Source organism: Oryx dammah, unplaced genomic scaffold, assembly GCF_014754425.2.
Source record: "Oryx dammah isolate SB20612 unplaced genomic scaffold, SCBI_Odam_1.1 HiC_scaffold_11220, whole genome shotgun sequence".
Lineage (NCBI taxonomy): Eukaryota > Metazoa > Chordata > Mammalia > Artiodactyla > Bovidae > Oryx > Oryx dammah.
This window is the reverse complement of record NW_024080613.1, coordinates 1-18,715: the sequence shown is the minus strand read 5'-3', so window position 1 is coordinate 18,715 and position 18,715 is coordinate 1. Positions and strand designations below refer to the sequence as shown.

The 18,715-nt window shown below is 45.9% G+C and overlaps 4 non-coding genes across 4 annotated transcripts; 1 reads left to right on the top strand and 3 right to left on the bottom strand.

Annotated features, from left to right (window-relative positions):
• Positions 1-6,606: 6,606 nt before the first annotated feature.
• Positions 6,607-6,763, bottom strand: LOC120861058. The gene has a single exon (XR_005720490.1). It is a non-coding gene; the product is annotated as a U1 spliceosomal RNA (small nuclear RNA).
• A 1,793-nt stretch (positions 6,764-8,556) lies between these two features.
• Positions 8,557-8,628, top strand: TRNAQ-CUG. The gene has a single exon. It is a non-coding gene; the product is annotated as a tRNA-Gln (tRNA).
• Positions 8,629-10,486: 1,858 nt separating this feature from the next.
• On the bottom strand, positions 10,487-10,560 carry TRNAN-GUU. Its single transcript has one exon. It is a non-coding gene; the product is annotated as a tRNA-Asn (tRNA).
• Positions 10,561-16,588: 6,028 nt separating this feature from the next.
• LOC120861056 lies at positions 16,589-16,752 on the bottom strand. The gene has a single exon (XR_005720488.1). It is a non-coding gene; the product is annotated as a U1 spliceosomal RNA (small nuclear RNA).
• Positions 16,753-18,715: the final 1,963 nt, after the last annotated feature.

The window sequence follows — 18,715 nt, the reverse complement described above, 5'->3', positions numbered from 1 at the left end:
CTGTCCATGAAATTCTCCAGGCAAGGATACTGGAGTGGATAGCCATTCCTTTCTCTTGGAGAACTTCCCGACCCAGGGATCAAACCCTGGTCTCCTGCATTGCGGGCAGATCCTTTACCATCTGAGCTACCAAGGAAGCCCAACATACTCATTATCAGAGTTCTGCTGATCAGAAGTTTGGAAGGATGTGACTGGCTTCTCTGCTCACAAAAGTGATCAGCATGTCCTCCCCACCTGAACAGGGTGATATTGACTACGTCATGGTTCTGACCATCTCTGGTGAGGGGCTGCCCTCATGGTCTCATGCTCCTCTGGGGTCACCTTTATTGACCTGAATTCCATAACTCCTGATTTCTTTCAGCCCACCTGAAAGAAAGCAGCTTAGGATAAAGTCTAGAACTGTGGAGCCCTTGAACTGATCTCTGCCATATCTTTCTCCAAGAGGAGAATAAAATAGCAGAGGTCTTCATAAAGATATGATCCACATAAGGGCTGAGATGCTCCAGTGATTGGAAAAGAGGAGAAAACTCAAAAGACAATGGAGGCACTACAAGCCCAGACTGGGGAAGCAAGGTCCTCTTTGTGTCCCACCTCAGGTGGGTACTCCTCTGGAAAAGAGGCATTTCCCCTGGCACAGCACCTTGGACAACAAACTTGATCTAAACCCACTGAGTTGTTCTTGTTGCTGCTAGGCTTTTGGGGTCTCCATTCTAGGGTGTTTGTTTAAAGGTAGGGCTTTTTCCTTCCATGAGAATCTTCTTGGAATTTTTGTATGAAATGCAGTTTCCTGGGCCTTCTCTCCAGACGGCAAGCAGCACAATGACTGTGATGTAGGCATTCTTTAGCTGTGCAGCTGGTGCCCAGGGAATGGAACCCTATCTGCTGCACAGTATCTATCACACTTACTCACCCAAGTTTAATGCTGCCATATCTGTTTTACATGATACATTCTTCTCTATTATACATAAGATCCATATGCTCAAAGACGGTAATGAAATCACCATGTAAAGCAAACTTAGTATATAGTGGAATAGGTATTTGCATCTTTGACGGCTGTTCCTAGGGCTGTGCTTTCATTGCTTCAGCACAGACCTAGGGTAAGATTTGTTGGAAACCACGTAGGGAGTAGAGGACATCGGCAAGAGTTAGTGATTCCTGGTAACTAGTATTGATCTATTTGACAAGTATTTGCTGAATGTTGTACCTGTCAGGCTCTTGAAGACGCACTGGGTGAACAAGGCACACAGAGCACCTGCTCTCAGGAAGATGAGCTCCAGCACAAGAGCCAAGTGTCTTACAGAGAATCACACATATTTTTTAATGATGACTGTGATGTATTTAATACATCTATGTTCCTTGCTCCCATTTTGTCAGCAGGGATTGAAAACTGAGTGTATATAAATGATCATACTCTGGAACTCTGATAAAAGAATTGTCACAGAAAAGCTCTTCTAGATATTTTTGTTTTAATAGTAGAAATACTAGTGTTGGATCTAATGTCCTCTGAAATTCAGCTGTAGTTGAAACTCAGCTGGACAGTGTGTTTCATGCTTTGAACAGAGCAGCTTGTGTTGAAAACATGTGTGGTAGCTCCACAGTCAGTAAGTGGCTCCTGAGTTTTTAAAAATTTCCTGTTCTCTTTGAGAGTCAGTTTCCTTATCAGTAAGGAATTGTTGTTATTCAAATTCTCCAAAGTCCCTTCCTGTTGAGATTTCTCTGAATGCATGAGAGACTGAGATGCATATTAAATATGACCTGAGAATTACAGCCAAGACCAGATCTTGTATCTTCTCTGTGTGTCTCTTGTAGGAGCCTAAGTTGAGCCCAAACACTGAAAACACATAAATGAGAGGGGAGATAGAAGAAAGGAAACCAACAGGTTGGAAGAATGAGAATAACACAAAGAAGGGTATGGAGATGGTGGAGCAGTTGGTTGCCAGGAGAGATGAAAAGAAGTACAAGTTGAGTTCAGAAAAATCAAGGGAAAGTGAATAATTTACACAGCATTATCCAAGTCCTCAAGGAGAAGCCTGAGCTGAGCAGGGAGGACTGGGAGAGTAACTTACTCCACAGTGAACTTGTGCACCTGCTGAGGAGATCCACAGGATGGATCAGGATTCACTTACACTACTAGGAAGCACCAATTCCAAGAGAAGGAGGCATAGACCTTGAGGCTCTGTCCTGAACCCTGCTGCTTACACCTGTAACTGCCTGCCCCCACACTGGATGCCCCAAGTAAGTGTGAGCTTAAAGGGATAAAGAATATTTGGAAAAGGGCTGGAGATGCCCATTCTTTCCTTAACCATTCCCTGAGGTATGGAGGGGCCAGGATAAGGAGACCCTTCCATCTGAAGCATAGATACTAGTAATATTCTGCATGCATACTTTGAAAGGTTTTACACACAATATTTCTTAAATATTTGTGAGAGCCTATTTTTCTTTATGCTTTGTTAACAACTTGGAGTTCAGATATCAATAAAGTTTATCTGAAGATATCAAAGTAGTGGGAAGAAGAATACAAGTGGAGCGTTACCACGTAATGTGGGGCTCTTCTCAATTACGGTGCTGAGGCAGCCCACAGGGTAGGAGGGTAGGCTAAGGACATCTCTTCCTAATGACCTACTTATGACCTTCCTAGTGAACCACTGAGAGGAATCACTGAGGAGAGCAGGGTCTTCACCAGAGTCATCAAAGTTCAGTGTCAAAGGGAGCAGATGATGTAGGGTAGGCACCTCTTTAAGGAAGAAAATTTGCTACATCCTGGAAGAAAGCAGAGCATCTCTGATAGAATATTTGGATAAGTATGTAGTTGAAATGACTAAAGATTCTAAAGACCTATATATATAAATACAGCCACTTTTATTCAGTCAGTGAACAATCACCACTGAGACCCCCTCTGCGCTTGATTCAGTGCCTGAAGTCATGAATACAGAGATGAATAATAATAGTATTTCAACTTTCCTGGAGCTCTCAGTCTAGTAACCAAGAAGTCGTGAGAAGTGTAATGGTGGTGGATTCACTGGGGGAAGCGGTCAGGGCTGCCTAGGGATGACGTCAGTGTTTGTCCAGTTCACCCTTCTTTCTTTTCCAACAACTAGTGACCTCCCATGGCTCAACAACCCTGGTTCTCACCCAGGTTTCAGCCTCGGGATAACTAACACCTGGGATCCATGTTGGTTCAAAGTAGTCAGTCTTGCCAAGGTCTCCAGAGTAAATGCTGATATCTGTCTCCACTGTCTATGTCTTGGTCAACAGGAGAAATAAAGAGGGCAGTTTAATAAGTCTTATAGATCTATCATTGTCATAACAATCAGGAACAATTTGTCTTCTTTCTGTAAAGGTAATGCCTTTTGGACTTCAAATTCTCAACCCGTTTCAAAGACAATGTAAATATCAGTCATAGTCCTAGAACTGTAGAACTTGGTATTTTATCCTTAAATTTTAGATCAAATAAGTAAAGTTAAAAAAGAGTAAAGCAACTTCACATTTTGCAGTAAGAATGTATGGGGGTCTGGCACTAAAATCCTGGCTTTCACCTGGTTGATATGCCTTTAGTGTTGTTAGAAACAGAATAGCCTGATGCTCCTTGATTCACTCCTCTATCCCATCATGTTCTATAAAATATAATATCTCTGCTCATCTAGATAATATGGATCCTAAATTAGCTGAGTTCCATGAATGCATTTACAGAGCCCTGTGGGTAAAACATTGTGCTGTTTCCATCAGCGGGTACAGAATGAGAATACACATTCCTTACTGGAGGCAGTTCAAAGAGGACTGTTCCCAGTTCAGCCTGGATATCTGTCTGTAGATAGAATAACAACAGCAGACACGAATAGGTTCAACCTGCTGAAAGGGAAGATGAGGATGGGGAACAATAACTCAGCTCAGGGTCCTCAATTCAATGAGGCCCACTGGGCTTCTTTTCAGTTGCCTCTCCCCAGCCACGCTTAGAAACTCACTCCAAGTGGTGAACTGGAGCAACTGTAGGGCTTATCTGTTTATTTTTCATTTCTCAGGTCTCACTCACTGACCTTTACTGCCTGATGGCCAGTCTCTTGAAAATCTTTGTCTCATCTATTTTGTTCAGTTTGTTGTTGTTGTTTTTGTTTTGCTGTTTCAGGTGGGAGAGTAAATCCAGTTTCTGTTAGTTTGTGTTTGTGTGGCATCCCTTTTATAAAATCAGTTGGAAAATATCTATCAAGATCCTGAAAAGACACTTTTACAAAATAAAGAACACAGTCACAAACATGGTGAAACTGTGAACTAAGGAAAACCCTTAACACTTGACTGGTAAGGTGTTAATATACAAATATATAAGCAGTTCATACAACTCAACATTAAAAAACCCCAAGCAACCCAATTAAGAAATGGGCAAAAGAACTGAGCAGACATTTTCCCAAAGAGAACAGGCAGGTGGCCAATGGAAAAGAAGCTCAACATCATCTATCATCAAGGAAATGCTAACCAAAACCACAATGAGATATCACCTCATGCAACAGAATGGCTATCATCGAAAAGAACACAAATAACAAATGCTGGTGAGGATGTGGAGAAAAGGGAACCATGGTCACTGTTAGTGGGAACTACCATATAACCCAACAATCCCACTGCTGGGTATGTATTTGGAAAAAAAAAAAAAAAACCAAACAGAAACACTAGTTTGAAAAGATACATGCAACCCAATGTTCATAGCAACATTATTTACAATTGTCAAGATATGGAGGCAAATCTGTGTGTCCATCAACAGAGGAATGGATAAAGAAGATGAGGAATATATAATAAATGGAATCGTTCTCAGCCATAAAAACAATGAAGTTTTGACGTTTCCAACAACACGGATGGACTTGGAGAGTATCATGCTAAGTGAAGTAAGTCAGACATCACTTATATGTGGAATCTACAAAAATATAACAAACTAGTGAATGAAACTAAAAAGAAACAGACTCACAGATATGGAGGATAAACTAGTGCTTCCCAGTGAGGAGAGGGAAGGGGGAGGGACAAAATAGGGGTAGAGATTAAGAAGTACAAACTACTATGTATAAAATAATCTACAAGGATATATAAAACAACACTGAAATATACTCAATATTTTATAATAAGTATAAGTGGACCATACCCTTTAAATTCTGAATCACTATATTATACATGTGTAAATTACATAATAATTTATGTCAACTATACTTTAAAAAATACTTTTATTTTAAAAGTACCATACCAGTCCTAAGGACAATGTTTGCTTAACTATATATTGGGGAATGCAGTCCTCACAGCCCCTTGCCCAAAGGCTGAGGGGATGTTCCTCTGAGGTTTGTTGTGAAAACTATTCCTTTGTGAATCAACATGCCTCTTTATTTTTTAAATTAATTTTTATTGGTGTATAGTTGCTTTAAGGTTGTGGTTTCTGCTGTACAGGAAAGTCAATCAGTTATATCTATACATATATCCCCTCTTTTTTGCATTTCCTTCCTGTTTAGGTCGCCATAGAGCACTGAGTAGAGTTCTCTGTGCCACATAGTAGGTTCTCTTAGTTATCATTAGTTATGAATTCTCATTAATTATCAGTTATTTTATACGTAGTAGTTATATAGGACATGCCTCTTTAAAAGCATGTCACCCTTGATTATTTCTAATCTCCAAAAGGTCCTTCAAAGGAAAGGGTGAACATGACTATAAAGTAGCCCAGTGGAAAGTTCCAGCTTTGAAGCTTTTGTGGAGAGTCTCTCAGGAAACACTGCCCCCAGGCTGACTTATGTTCCCTGGAGAGCCAGGGAGAGAAGCCAGACATTTCAAATCCTTAGGTTACAAACCAGGCACTGAAGGAGGAATAGAGATTCCCAAACCCTCTCTCAGGAACCTCATCTGTTGCTCCAAAAGAAATCCCAGAAATTCCTCCTCTCGGTGGTCTAAAATGATCCCGTGCCTTAGTTACTAAGCAGAGGACACAGCACTAGATACCACCGTTTGTTAGTTGGGAGTATGGCCATGCCAGTTATAGAAGAGAAAAGAAAGTAGGGAAAATCAGGTGAGATATTAGAAATATCTGTCCTCCCCAGGCTGGAAGAGGCACAGGTCACACGGGTCTCCCTGAGTTCAAGATCTCTGGTGTTTCTGCAGTAAAGGAATAACCTGGTCCACTCCCTTTCCAGGGGAAAATGGGAAATGCAATGCTGGGGAAAATGATGCAAAAATGGGAAATGATGGCTGTCAATTCACAGTCTGGCACTGGAAAGGAATACAGCATTTTTATTCCCCAAAGCAACTTAGAAGGGGAGCAGGAACGTTTATCTTCCAGGAAAATGAATCTAGGAAATGCCCCCCAAAGTACACACAAACTACTGAATATATATTTAAATGGTCTGTTATTAACCATTAGGGCTTCCCAGGTGGCTTAGTCAATAAAGAATCTGCCCGCAATGCAGGAGACCCAGGTTCAATCCCTGGATCCGGAAAATCACCTGGAGAGAGAAAAGGCAACGCACTCCAGTATTCTTGGCCGGTAAATCCCACGGACAGAGGAGGCTGACAGGCTATAGTCCATGGGGCTGCAAGAGACGGACATAACTTAGCCAAACTAAACTACCACAATTAACCATTAACTGTCAGGGGAGAGTACAAACTCAGTCCCCCATTACTACAAATTGTGCGTTGGAGTTTCGCAAATTTGGGGAAATCAAAGCGTTCAGCATATCTGGAGTGCAATAGATAAAATTTCATTTTTTGGAAAACCATTTTCCTGATTATGTGATCTTCGACCGCCCCCAACCACCCCCCAGCTACTCCCCTACCCACCATGACACTAACGCAAGATAGCAATAATAGAAGAAATTGAGTGAGAGACAACAGAGTATGTGTGAAAACTCTCTACTATGTGCTCAATTGACCTGTAAACCTAAAGCTGTCCTAAAAAGTAATGTCATTAATTTTTTAAAATGTAAGCATGCAACACCTCAAATCAAAGTGTTGGTGGCATCCTGTAAGGGCATATTTAATACTAGCTGTTGATGTGCACCAACCTGGAGACTGATCATGGTGACTCCCATGCCTGTGCCTTCAGCCTCTGCAGCCTGGTAGTTCTCCTGGAATCGGCGTGGAATCATGCAGGTCAGGGTAGTTGCAGGGCTGCAGATAGTGCAGAGACCAGTTGCACCTGATGAGGGCGGGGAGAAACCATCCTGGGGCCAAACAGTGAAGATCCAGGAACTGCTGAGTTTCAGCAGCTGCCCCGCCTGTGTCTACAGAGCAAAGGACAGTGAGAACGGGAACTGAGAGCTACCGCTTGAGGTTGCTGCCGGGAGGATACAGGCGGCAGAGGAGGCTTCGGTCAAGTTTGAGACTTGGAAGCAGGAAAATAAGTTGAAGTAAGACTAGAACGTTCCGTGGTGGCTTCAACCACCAGTTTCCCAATTAACAGTCATGCTCGTGTACGGTACTCACAGAGCAGCATTATAAAATCTTATGCTGTTAACATGGGGTGAGAACGAGCTCCCCAAGCCCTTTCTCCTGTGCTGAAAACACAACACAGCGCTGAGACTTAACAAGCGGACGTCTGGGCGCTGACACCAGCGAGAGGCCCTCGACGCCCCGAAGCCGGCCGCACGGCCTGGCTGCCTGCTCCTCGCCATCTCGGGAGCCCCCGCCCAGGTGACAGGCGACAACACAGCCTCTCTGGCTGCAGTCAGCTACGTGCCCCTCTTACTCGTGCATCCCCCTCTGCAGAATGGGAGGGTGTGAAAGGCTTCAAGCGTGGCCGATGTTCAAAACTTTAAAAGCTTTCAAGCGTGGCCGATGCTCAAAACTTTAAAACTGGCCGCTGAATCATATAAATATAGGGAGAATGGAAACGCCCGTGGGCGCTGAGCTCCCCTCTCAAAACCGAGAGGGCGCCGCCGTCTTGGGGACGCGGGTGGGCGGGGAGGGGGTGAACTCAGAAAGCTGAGGAGAAGGAAGGTTAGGAAGGAAACAGCCCAGAAGAAACACTGTCAGCTGCTCACATCCGACCACACCCCACGGGGCGCCAGCGGCATGGGTGCTCGCGGCGCGACGTGCGGGGCCGCTGTCGCTTTGGCTTCGATTGGGTTCCCAACACAGAGAGGACGTTCTGTCCCCCAACGAAGCTGGCAGTGCCCCGCGATTCTACTACCCTTGGACCTGGGGTCCCAGGAAGGGGACATCCCACGAAGTCCGAAGGGCACTTCTGGGGATGTTCAGCGCTCCCAGGGCAGCAGGAAGAGGACAACTGCAAAAAGAAAAGGAACTGTTTTTTCTGGCGAGAATTTTACTTCTGGGTAGAAAACTCTAGAAATGCCGGCAGAGCAGGTGCATTTGGAGGAGGCCCCAAAAGCCCTTCCTTGTTCACCCCGAATGGGTTTCGTCTCATTCCACGAAGTCCAAACCCGAAGAGACGGCTGCGGGCCGTGAGTCAGGCGCCCCCTGGCGTTGTGGAGGAAGCTGCTCGGGGCGGGGTGACGAGAGCGCCGGGCGGGAGGCGGGTCCTGGGCCGGCGCGGCTGCGCCAGGCCTGGCTCAGCGGCGGGAGTGTCAGGCCGGCGGCGGTTCCATGGTGTAATGGTGAGCACTCTGGACTCTGAATCCAGCGATCCGAGTTCGAGTCTCGGTGGGACCTTTCTCTTTAGGCTGAGAATGAGCTAAGTGTCTTTTACGCGTTTAGCCAAAACTCAGTCTCCTCCTGAAAGCGGATGCGCGCCGAGTGGACGTGCTTTCTTGCCCCAGCGTCCCCCTCCCTCCGAGAGAGGCCACGTGACCCCCGTGCTCTGCAGCCTCCCCCTCAGCAGCCGAGGTCCCGGAAATTTGTTATCCGAGCTGTGAAGGTCCGTGATCCACGGGGAGGTGGCGGGCAGGTGGGGGTCGAGCCCGGGGCATCCCCGCTGGACCTAAACGCTCTGCTCATCGCTGGCCATCGGAGGCCCGGCCCCGCCAAGGGGCGCAACGACCGAGCCATTGCCACCTCCACCCCATCGGGTCACCCTGGGTCTCCGGGGCGAAAGGCAGAAGCTGAGCCCAGTGAGGGGGCTTCTCACCGCATGTCTTGTCCCTGTGAATAAATGGTCGCGGGGGCTGTAATGTCTTTGATTGGCCAGGTTGACAGCTTTCCGGTGAGAACAACTGTATTTTAATTCATGTGCCCAATTCTATTTCGCGTTTTAATTGATCCTATTTCAATTTACTTCGATTTATTCGATTTTTTTCAGAATTTCTCGCCCCTAAGTCTCTGCTGGACACGAAAAGCCGCTGCCAGGCTAAGATTTGAACTTGACTCCAGGAAATCCTTTCCTCCCAAGTTCAGGCAGAAAGAAGAGCCAGGGCCGCGGATCCAGCGTCTCTGGAGACCAAGGGTCCCTTATCCAACTTCATCCTGGCCTTTGAGACACCTGTGGATTTATAGTCAAGGCTAGATTATAGTGAATATACCTTATTTAGTTAGATTTAAGTTGGAAGCTACGTCCAATTATAAAATTAAAGCAACAATTTATGTATGCCTCAGGACAACAAACCCCAAAATTGCTTTCCCCAATATCGTTGTTGAGGACGACAGAGAATGAGATGGATGGATGGCATCACCGACTCGGTGGACATGAGTTTGAGCAAGCTCCGGGAGTTGGCGATGGACAGGGAAGCCTGGCGTGCTGCAGTCCATGGGGTCGCAGAGTCAGATAGGACTGAGTGACTGACCGACAGGACTGAGCGGTATTCAGCGACTGAATACCGTTGACAGCGGTATTTTTGCTATTATGTATTGTTTTGTCTATGCAATGTGAAAAAAAGTGAAGGACTTTCTGGAATATCCTATTTCTATTACTCCCAGTAGTACCCTTAAAAACAAAAATGCTTGGTGTTAGAGAAAGAGATTCACTTAAAAGATAGATATTCAATAAAAACCCTGTAGTTCCGAATTGAAACTGGGTGTTTGCGAATCTTTGTGAATTCATAAATACATGCAAATACATTCACTACATACAAATACATTCCCTGGGGCTAGAGGAAAGAGCGGGAATTGTCTGCAGCCGGGCTGGAGGGGATGGAAGATGACAGTAGTGTTCTGAAACTGGATTATTGTACCTGCGATGGGGCAAGAAAAGAAAGAGAAGGAAGGAAGGAAGGAAGTGATAGTTCCACAAGAAAGGGTGGAGGCATCGTGAGACCTGGCATTGCCGTGCCCCTGCAGGTGGTGACATTGCACCTAATCTGCGACATCATAGCTTGAGTAAGGTGTCCCCCTCCCCACCCGCCAACCCCTGGGGCGTGTGTCTTCATCCACTGGCAACTGTTCTGGCAGGTTCAAGGCGGACGGCTTAGTGAGGGCAGGCCTCAGGGTGGTGCAGAGATCAACGGCACCAGGTAAAAACCAGGAGGAAGGAGCATGCGGAAATCAACAGCCTGGGGATTGCGGGTGCTGGGGAGGAAGTGAAAGGGCAGATGCATAAAACTAACGGCTGAGACATCGCTAGATTCAAAGCCGAGTTCGTCCCTGGGTGGGCTCGAACCACCAACCTTTCGGTTAACAGCCGAACGCGCTAACCGATTGCGCCACAGAGACCAACTGCTACAAGCTTCTCCTGTAACATCCTGAAATGAGAATGGATTTCCCCGGTCCCTTCCAACCGCCGCGAAAAAAAGATTCAAATGTCTATTTTGGCCCAACCTCGCCGGCACCGGAGACACTGAATCTGGGCGCCGAGCACGCCAGGCGGCGGACCTGGAACCCGAGTGAGCTGGGGTTCGGACGAAACAACGCGGAGCCCACAACTGTCCTCGTCTTCTCCTGGCCGCTTCCAAAGCTGCCCCGCTACCCGAGGCAACGGCAGCTTCTCTCGGGCTCAAGTCCTCCACTTTCCACTAGTGATCGGCCTCACCGGTCGCGCTCACGGCACTTGCCCCGGGGCCCTGGGGGTCGCACGGGGCAAGAACAGCAATTGGCTGTGTCCCCACTGCACGGCCCCTTCTCGGCGCCTCCAGAGAATAACTCCACGGGGCACGACCTGGAGTTGGCTCACCATGCCCGGAACGGGGCGTGGCACCCAGCAGTCGCCCAAGAAATGCTGGGCGGTGGATGCATTCCGTCTCAGCGGCTGGGAGTGGTCGGTAGACCGAGAATTCTTACGACCCCTGCAAGTTTTCAGTCCTAGAGAAACCTAGATTTTTCAGGTCAGTCGTTTTCAAAACTTTTTTTCTAGCAGGTGATTTTAGGAACAGATAAAAGTTCTAGAAAGGCCAAGATGGCACCACTTGGACCGGCTCTGAGCTCCCCACCCAAGACGGTTCTGCGCCTAGTTGCTTGGGTCTGAATTCGTATCCTAACAAAGAACGGGTTTCTCGTGCCTGATCACTGCCAGCAACATCGTGTGGTTCTACCTTTTGGACTTGGTGGCTTGTCCCTTACTGCCCACCGAGCAGGTGGGTGGGATGGAGAGGCGGACACCGCGCCACAGAACTCAAGCTCTGAAGCAGCCCAGACCCCGCCCGAAGCCCCCAAGGCCTGGAGTCAGCTTGTCCTTCAGCTTCGGCCTCGCTAGGGCTCCAGGTGCCCCCCGGAGGAGGATGCCTGCCGCACCGTAAATAACCTCCGCTGTCTAATGGGGGCATTTGGCTGAGCTGATAGGAATCCGCCCTTTTCTGGCCTCAGCGGTCCTCAAGGGGTCGCCCTAATCCTGCCGATTGAATTTGCTTGCAACGAGAGAGGCTCCCCGCCTATCTCCATTTCTCTGGCCTAGGCTGTGCCTGCTGGTCCAAGACTCAGGGGTTACTGGTAACCCCAAACAAGTAAACTCCTGTCTGTCTTTCTCTTTGCAGATGGGTGTTCCTATACATATAAAAGTCCCCAATAACCCTGCATACAAGGAAACTACCAGAGTCAAAAACTGAATTCCCTATAATGGGTACACTACAGGCAAAAATCAGTTGTTTCTATGCAATAGGAGTGAACAATCTGAAAAGGAAATTAAGAAAACAATTCCACTTACAATATCACTTAATTAATTATTAAAGGAGGTGAAAGACTTGAACACTGAAAACTGTGAAACATAGCTGCAAGAGATTAAAGAACCCCTAAGGAAATGGAAAGACAGCCTCCATGGATTGAAAGATTCAGTGTAGTTGAGATACCAGTACTACTTGAAGTGATCCGCAGAGTCAGTGCAATTCCTATAAAAAATTATCCTCTGCATTTTCTAAATGGTCCTTGTTAATAGATTTAAGGGACTAGATCTGATAGATAGAGTGCCTGATGAACTATGGACAGAGGTTCCTGACATTGTACAGGAGACAGGGATCAAGACCATCCCCAAGAAAAACAAATGCAAAAAAGCAAAATAGCCGTCTGGGGAGGCCTTACAAATAGCTGTGGAAAGAAGAGAAGCGAAAAGCAAAGGAGAAAAGGAAAGATATTCCCATTTGAATGCAGAGAAGAGATAAGAAAGCCTTCCTCAGCAATCAATACAAAGAAATAGAGGAAAACAACAGAATGGGAAAGACTAGAGATCTCTTCAAGAAAATTAGAGATACCAAGGAACATTTCATGCAAAGATGGGCTCGATAAAGGACAGAAATGGTATGGACCTAAAAGAAGCAGAAGATATTAAGAAGAGGTGGCAAGAATACACACAAGAACTGTACAAAAAAGATCTTCACAACCCAGATAATCACGATGGTGTGATCACTCACCTAGAGCCAGACATCCTGGAATGTGAAGTCAATGCTTTCAAGGCCTTAGAAAGCATCACTACAAACAAAGCTAGTGGAGGTGATGGAATTCCAGTGGAGCTATTTCAAATTTTGAAAGATGATGTTGTGAAAGTGCTGCACTCAATATGCCAGCACATTGGGAAAACTCAGCAGTGGCCAAAGGACTGGAAAAGGTCAGTTTTCATTCCAATCTCAAAGAAAGGCAATGCCAAGGAATGCTCAAACTACTGCACAATTGCACTCATCTCACACGCTAGTAAAGTAATGCTCAAAATTCTCCAAGCCAGGCTTCAGCAATACATGAACCGTGAACTTCCAGAGGTTCAAGCTAGTTTTAGAAAAGGCAGAGAAATCAGAGATCAAATTGCCAACATCTGCTGGATCATGGAAAAAGCAAGAGAGTTCCAGAAAAACATCTATCTCTGCTTTATTGACTATGCCAAAGCCTTTGACTGTGTGGATCACAATCCACTGTGGAAAATTCCGAAAGAGATGGGAATACCAGACCACCTGACCTGCCTCTTGAGAAACCTATATGCAGGTCAGGAAGCCACAGTTAGAACTGGACATGGAACAACAGACTGGTTCCAAATAGGAAAAGGAGTACGTCAAGGCTGTATATTGTCACCCTGTTTATTTAACTTCTATGCAGAGTACATCATGAGAAACGCTGGGCTGGAAGAAGCACAGGGTGGAATCAAGATTGCCGGGAGAAATATCAATAACCTCAGATATGCAGATGACACCAGCCTTATGGCAGAAAGTGAAGAAGAACTAAAAAGCCTCTTGATGAAAGTGAAAGAGGAGAGTGAAAAAGTTGGCTTAAAGCTCAACATTTAGAAAACGAAGATCATGGCATTTGGTCCCATCACTTCATGGGAAATAGATGGGGAAACAGTGGAAACAGTGTCAGACTTTATTTTGGGGGGCTCAAAAATCACTGCAGATGGTGATTGTAGCCATGAAATTAAAAGACACTTACTCCTTGGAAGGAAAGTTATGATCAACCTAGATAGCATATTCAAAAGCAGAGACATTACTTTGCCAACTAAGGTCCGTCTAGTCAAGGCTATGGTTTTTCCAGTGGTCATGTATGGATGTGAGAGTTGGACTGTGAAGAAAGCTGAGCGCCAAAGAATTGATGCTTTTGAACTGTGGTGTTGGAGAAGACTCTTGAGAGTCCCTTGGACTGCAAGGAGATCCAACCAGTCCATCCTAAAGGAGATCAGTCCTGGGTGTTCTTTGGAAGGACTGATGCTAAAGCTGAAACTCCAATATTTTGGCCACCTCATGCAAAGAGTTGACTCATTGGAAAAGACTCTGATGCTGGGAGGGATTGGGGGCAGGAGGAGAAGGGGACGACAGAGGATGAGATGGCTGGATGGCATCACTGACTCGATGGACATGAGTGTGAGTGAACTCTAGGAGTTGGTGATGGACAGGGAGGCCAGGCGTGCTGCGATTCATGGGGTCGTCGAGTCGGACACGACTGAGCGACTGAACTGAACTGAATCCCCTGCAATACAGTTCATTTCAGGCATTGTCGATTTCATCTCTTAAAGTTAGACTGGGTCTTTGTTTATGTTTGCATGTGTCTACTTAACTGTTTGAACTTATGTAATGTTGTTGTTCAGTCCCTCAGTCATGTCCAACTCTTGGTGACCCCATGGACTTCAGCTCATCAGGCTTCCCTACCCTTCATTAACTCCTGGAGTTTGCTCAAACTCATGTCCATTGAGTCAGTAATACCATCTCATCCTCTGTCGCCCCCTTCTCCTCCTGCCCTCAGTCCTTCCCAGTATCAGGGTCTTTTCTAATGAGTCTGCTCTTCACATCAGGTGGCCAAAATATTACAACTTCAGCTTCAGCATCAGTCCTTCCAATGAATGTTCAGGGTTGATTTCCTTTAGGACTGACTGGTTTGATCTCCTTATAGTCAAAGGGATTCTCAAGAGTCTTCTCCAGTACTACAGTTCAAAAGTATCTTCAGCTCTCAATCTTTTTTATGGTCCAACCCTCACATCTGTATATGACTACTGGAAAAAAACAAGCTTCCCTGGTGGCTCAGATGGTAAAAAATCCATCTGCAAAGTGGGAGACATCGGTTCGATCCCTGGGTTGGGAAGATTCCCTGCAGGAGGGCATGGCAACCCACCCCAGTTTTCTTGCCTGGAGACTCCCATGGACAGAAGAGCCTGGAGGGCTACATACAGTCCATGGCCTTTGTAGAGTCGGACACAACTAAGCGCACAACACTGGTAAAAACATAACTTTGACTGGAAGATAGCTGGAATAAAAGTTTAAATGTTCTTCCCTGGTTATTCTGACATTTGTGTCAGCTCTTGGTCACTCATAAATGACCAATGCATCCCTGCATTGTGAGTCATTTCCCCTTCCTCTTTGGATATCTAAAAATCTGATGGAATACCAGACATGGTAAATGTTATTTTGTTGGGTGCTGGATAGTTTTGTGTTCCTATAAATGTTGAGTCTTGTTCAGGGTTGCCCTTAAGTTATTTGCAAACAGTTTGATGGTTTCCGGTCTTGCTTTTATGATTTGCTAAATGGTCTGGAGCAGCTGAACACTCAGTCTAGGGCTACAAGTTCCTGAGGTAAGACTTGAGTACTCCACTCCACGATCTCCTTAATTACAAGGTTATTATTATTATTTTCTAGTCTACCTGTTGAGGGCAAGCATGACTGTGAGTGCCAGGCTTTCTGTTTTCTCTGACCCTATCAAAGATTTCCCCCTGACTTTGGGGAGTTTTCTCCCAGGGCTGCACTGATCAGTACTTTCCTGCCCACTGCAGGAGTCTCCTTTGCAGGGCTCCCCCTGATTACCTTCAGCATCTCTCTCCTCCCTGGGAGTTTGTCCTATGGACTCTAGCTCCTTTGACATCCAGGAACTTGTGTCCTCAGCTCAGCAAGGTCCACTGGTTTTCAGTTTGCTCCTGGTGCCTCTTGAGAACTTTCCATGCAATAAGTTGGAGCCATTGTTTCCCATCTTTCAGGGATCACTCCCTGCCCTTCACCTGCCAAGTCTCCTGAAAATCTTTGTTTAATCTCCCCAGTCTGACTTTGTTGTTTCAGCAGTTAAGTAAACTTAGTTTCTATTAATTGTATATGGGTGTGGGGACCCTATGAACTCAAGATGTGAGAAAACCATTAAGATTCTAAAAAGAGTTATACATGGTACAGAACACAGTTTCCCACTAAAATCTTTTGAGGTCTGTATTTGTCAAACAACAACAAAAGACTTCACACAAACTATCACGACTAGCAAACATCTTGCAAAAAAATCAGACATCATTGAGTGAGTGAACAACTGCAAGTATCTCAATAGAAGTTTTGCCTGAGGTGTCTCAAAAGTAATCACATCCCTTCATTCAATTTCTTAAAGATAACTTACAACTTTTGGCACCAAGCAAATGGGGAGAAAAATAGTTGCAAACCCATACCTACTACAACAGAGAACCTATTAAAAAAAAAAAAAAAGACATTCTTGGAGTTTTACTTTACCCCCACCCCAGCCTACCCGTCTTTTCCAACTCTGCTGCTGCTAAGTCACTTCAGTAGTGTCCGACCCCCCGCGACCCCCCGCGACCCCCCGCGACCCCCCGCGACCCCCAGACTCCATAGAGCCCATAGAAAGATCCCATAGAAAGACCCCATAGACCCACCCCCCATAGACCCACCCCCCATAGACCGCGGCCCACCAGGCTCCCCGGTCCCTGGGGTTCTCCCCATTTCTTTCGCCAGTGCCTAAAAGTTGAAAGTGAAGGCACTCAGTCTCAGTCGTATCCGTAACTCGACTCTCATAACGACTTACTGACTAAACCACCCGTAAGAAAACATAGTTAAGTCTGCAGTTATTACTTAGTTAACAGGGGAAAGCGCGCACGCAGTCCCCCACTACCACAAATTACGCAGTCGAGTTTCCCCTATTTGAGGAAATCGCAGAGGTCAACACACCCGGAGTGCAATGGGTGAGTCTCGCTCTGGGAGAACCACCTTCTTGATCATGGTATCTCCTCTGCCAGGTAAGTATGAGTTAGCCTACCCCCTGGCCCCGGTACAGCTTTAGACACGTCCACTGTACACACACGCTGACTTTGCCGTTTCCCCGCAACTCTTCCACTATCCTCCGCACCGTCTTCTTTTCCACGCCTCTCAGGCCCTCCAAATAACTCTTCTAAAAAAACTCCAACAAATCTCAGGAAATTTTCCGTAACCGGGGAAGTGCCTCGCCGGGGACCATACCACTTCGCTGCAAGATTTACATAAGCCAACCCCATTCAGGACCTCTAAGGCGGCGCCTCTCCTTCAACTCAAGCCCCGCCCCACCCCTGTTGAGATGACCAATGGCGAGTCCCCTGTGACGAGGACGTGACGTCATGATTTTATTAACTTTAGCAATCGACCTGCTTACAAAGATAGAAGAGACCTCGGACTTCCTTGGTGCCTCAGACGGTAAAACGTCTGCCCACAGTACGGGAAACCCGGGTTCGATTCCTAGGTCGGGAGGATCCTGTGGAGAAGGAAATAGTTACCCCCTCCAGTACGCCTGTTTGGAAAATCCTATAGACGGAGGATCCTGGTAGGCTACAGCCCAAGGGGTTACAAAGAGTCAGGCACAACTGAGCGATATAACTTTCACCCTTTAAATGAGACTTAGACGGGTTTTATTTCTTTTCACTTTAAAATTTTTATTTTTTATTTGGGTATAGCCAATTAAAAATGTTGTGGTAGTTTCAGGTGAATAGCGAAGGGACTCAGCTATACATATACATGGAGATACAGACGGATTTTGCCAGCCTCCTGGAGTCTGACTTTTCGTGCTGGATTCCACACCGAGGAGAGAAATTTAGGGATCGTGTGTTACGCTGATGCAAAAGCTTTTAAGTAATAAATAAGTTGTAAAACAGTGAATAGAAATAGTATAGAGACAAAATAAAAGCATATGTATATTTCATGTGAATAAACATACGGATTTAGGGTTATATCTCAAAGTGCTACTCGGTAGACTTATTTTCTGGGCAGATTCTTCCTGTTTCATTCTGATGATATCACAAGGAACATTCTTTCCCTTTGCTTACCATACAGAACACAAGAAATGAGGATTCTGAAATAGAAACTGATGACTAAAATAAGGGCAAGAAAGATGACGTGTTTGCTTGAAGAGTGAGGTTTGTTTATTTGTTTTCTCTTATTGCATAAGACTGGGTTAGACCTGAGGGCGGAGAAGTGGGAGGCTGGAGAAGACAGCCAACTTGTGTTTTCCGACCAGAGAGCAAGGGCAAATGGAGTAACTTGATCCTTGAAGTGCCTTTGGCTTAAGGGGGAAGGTGACTTCTGGAAAATCTTGGGGAGAACAGCAAAGGAACTCAGCACGCAGTTAACTTCCAGGAAGAATCTTGCTTTCTTCCTCCATTCCCCACCCACAGCCCCCACCCCCCATTTCTCTCTCTGCAACCATCAGAAATAGACTCTGGCTCTTTTCATCTGACATAAACTTTAATCCAGGGCTAGTAATACCTTAGAGAATCTCCAAAAAACTGGAGAATGAATTTATACAAACTGGGAGGAATAAAAAAGGCTGATGAAAGTGAGCCTACAAACCAAATGGAAAGGACACTGGTGTCTTCTGCTGAGTGACAAACTCTATAGCTTTGCAGCGCTGACCGTATTGGGCCTGGGCACTAGACACCAGCCGTGGCTCTGTGCCTTCCACTGCACCTGGTTGGTGTTAAACTGAAGATCTTGTGGGGGAATTCTGTTGCCGTGGCCAGAAAGAATTTTCCCAGGGCCTACTCCTTGTGTCTCTCACCTATTAAATGCTGGAGTAGTTGTTACTTATAGGGAGTGGCCAGTTCCTGGTAATAGATCCACATCTTAGCCCCTCAGAAAACTAAGTAAGTGTGTGATCCTCAGAAGTTGCAGAATATGGAAAATTCCTCATCAAGAGAAAGGGGGGTTCAGATAGTAGTTGATCAAGATATAACAAAGGACCG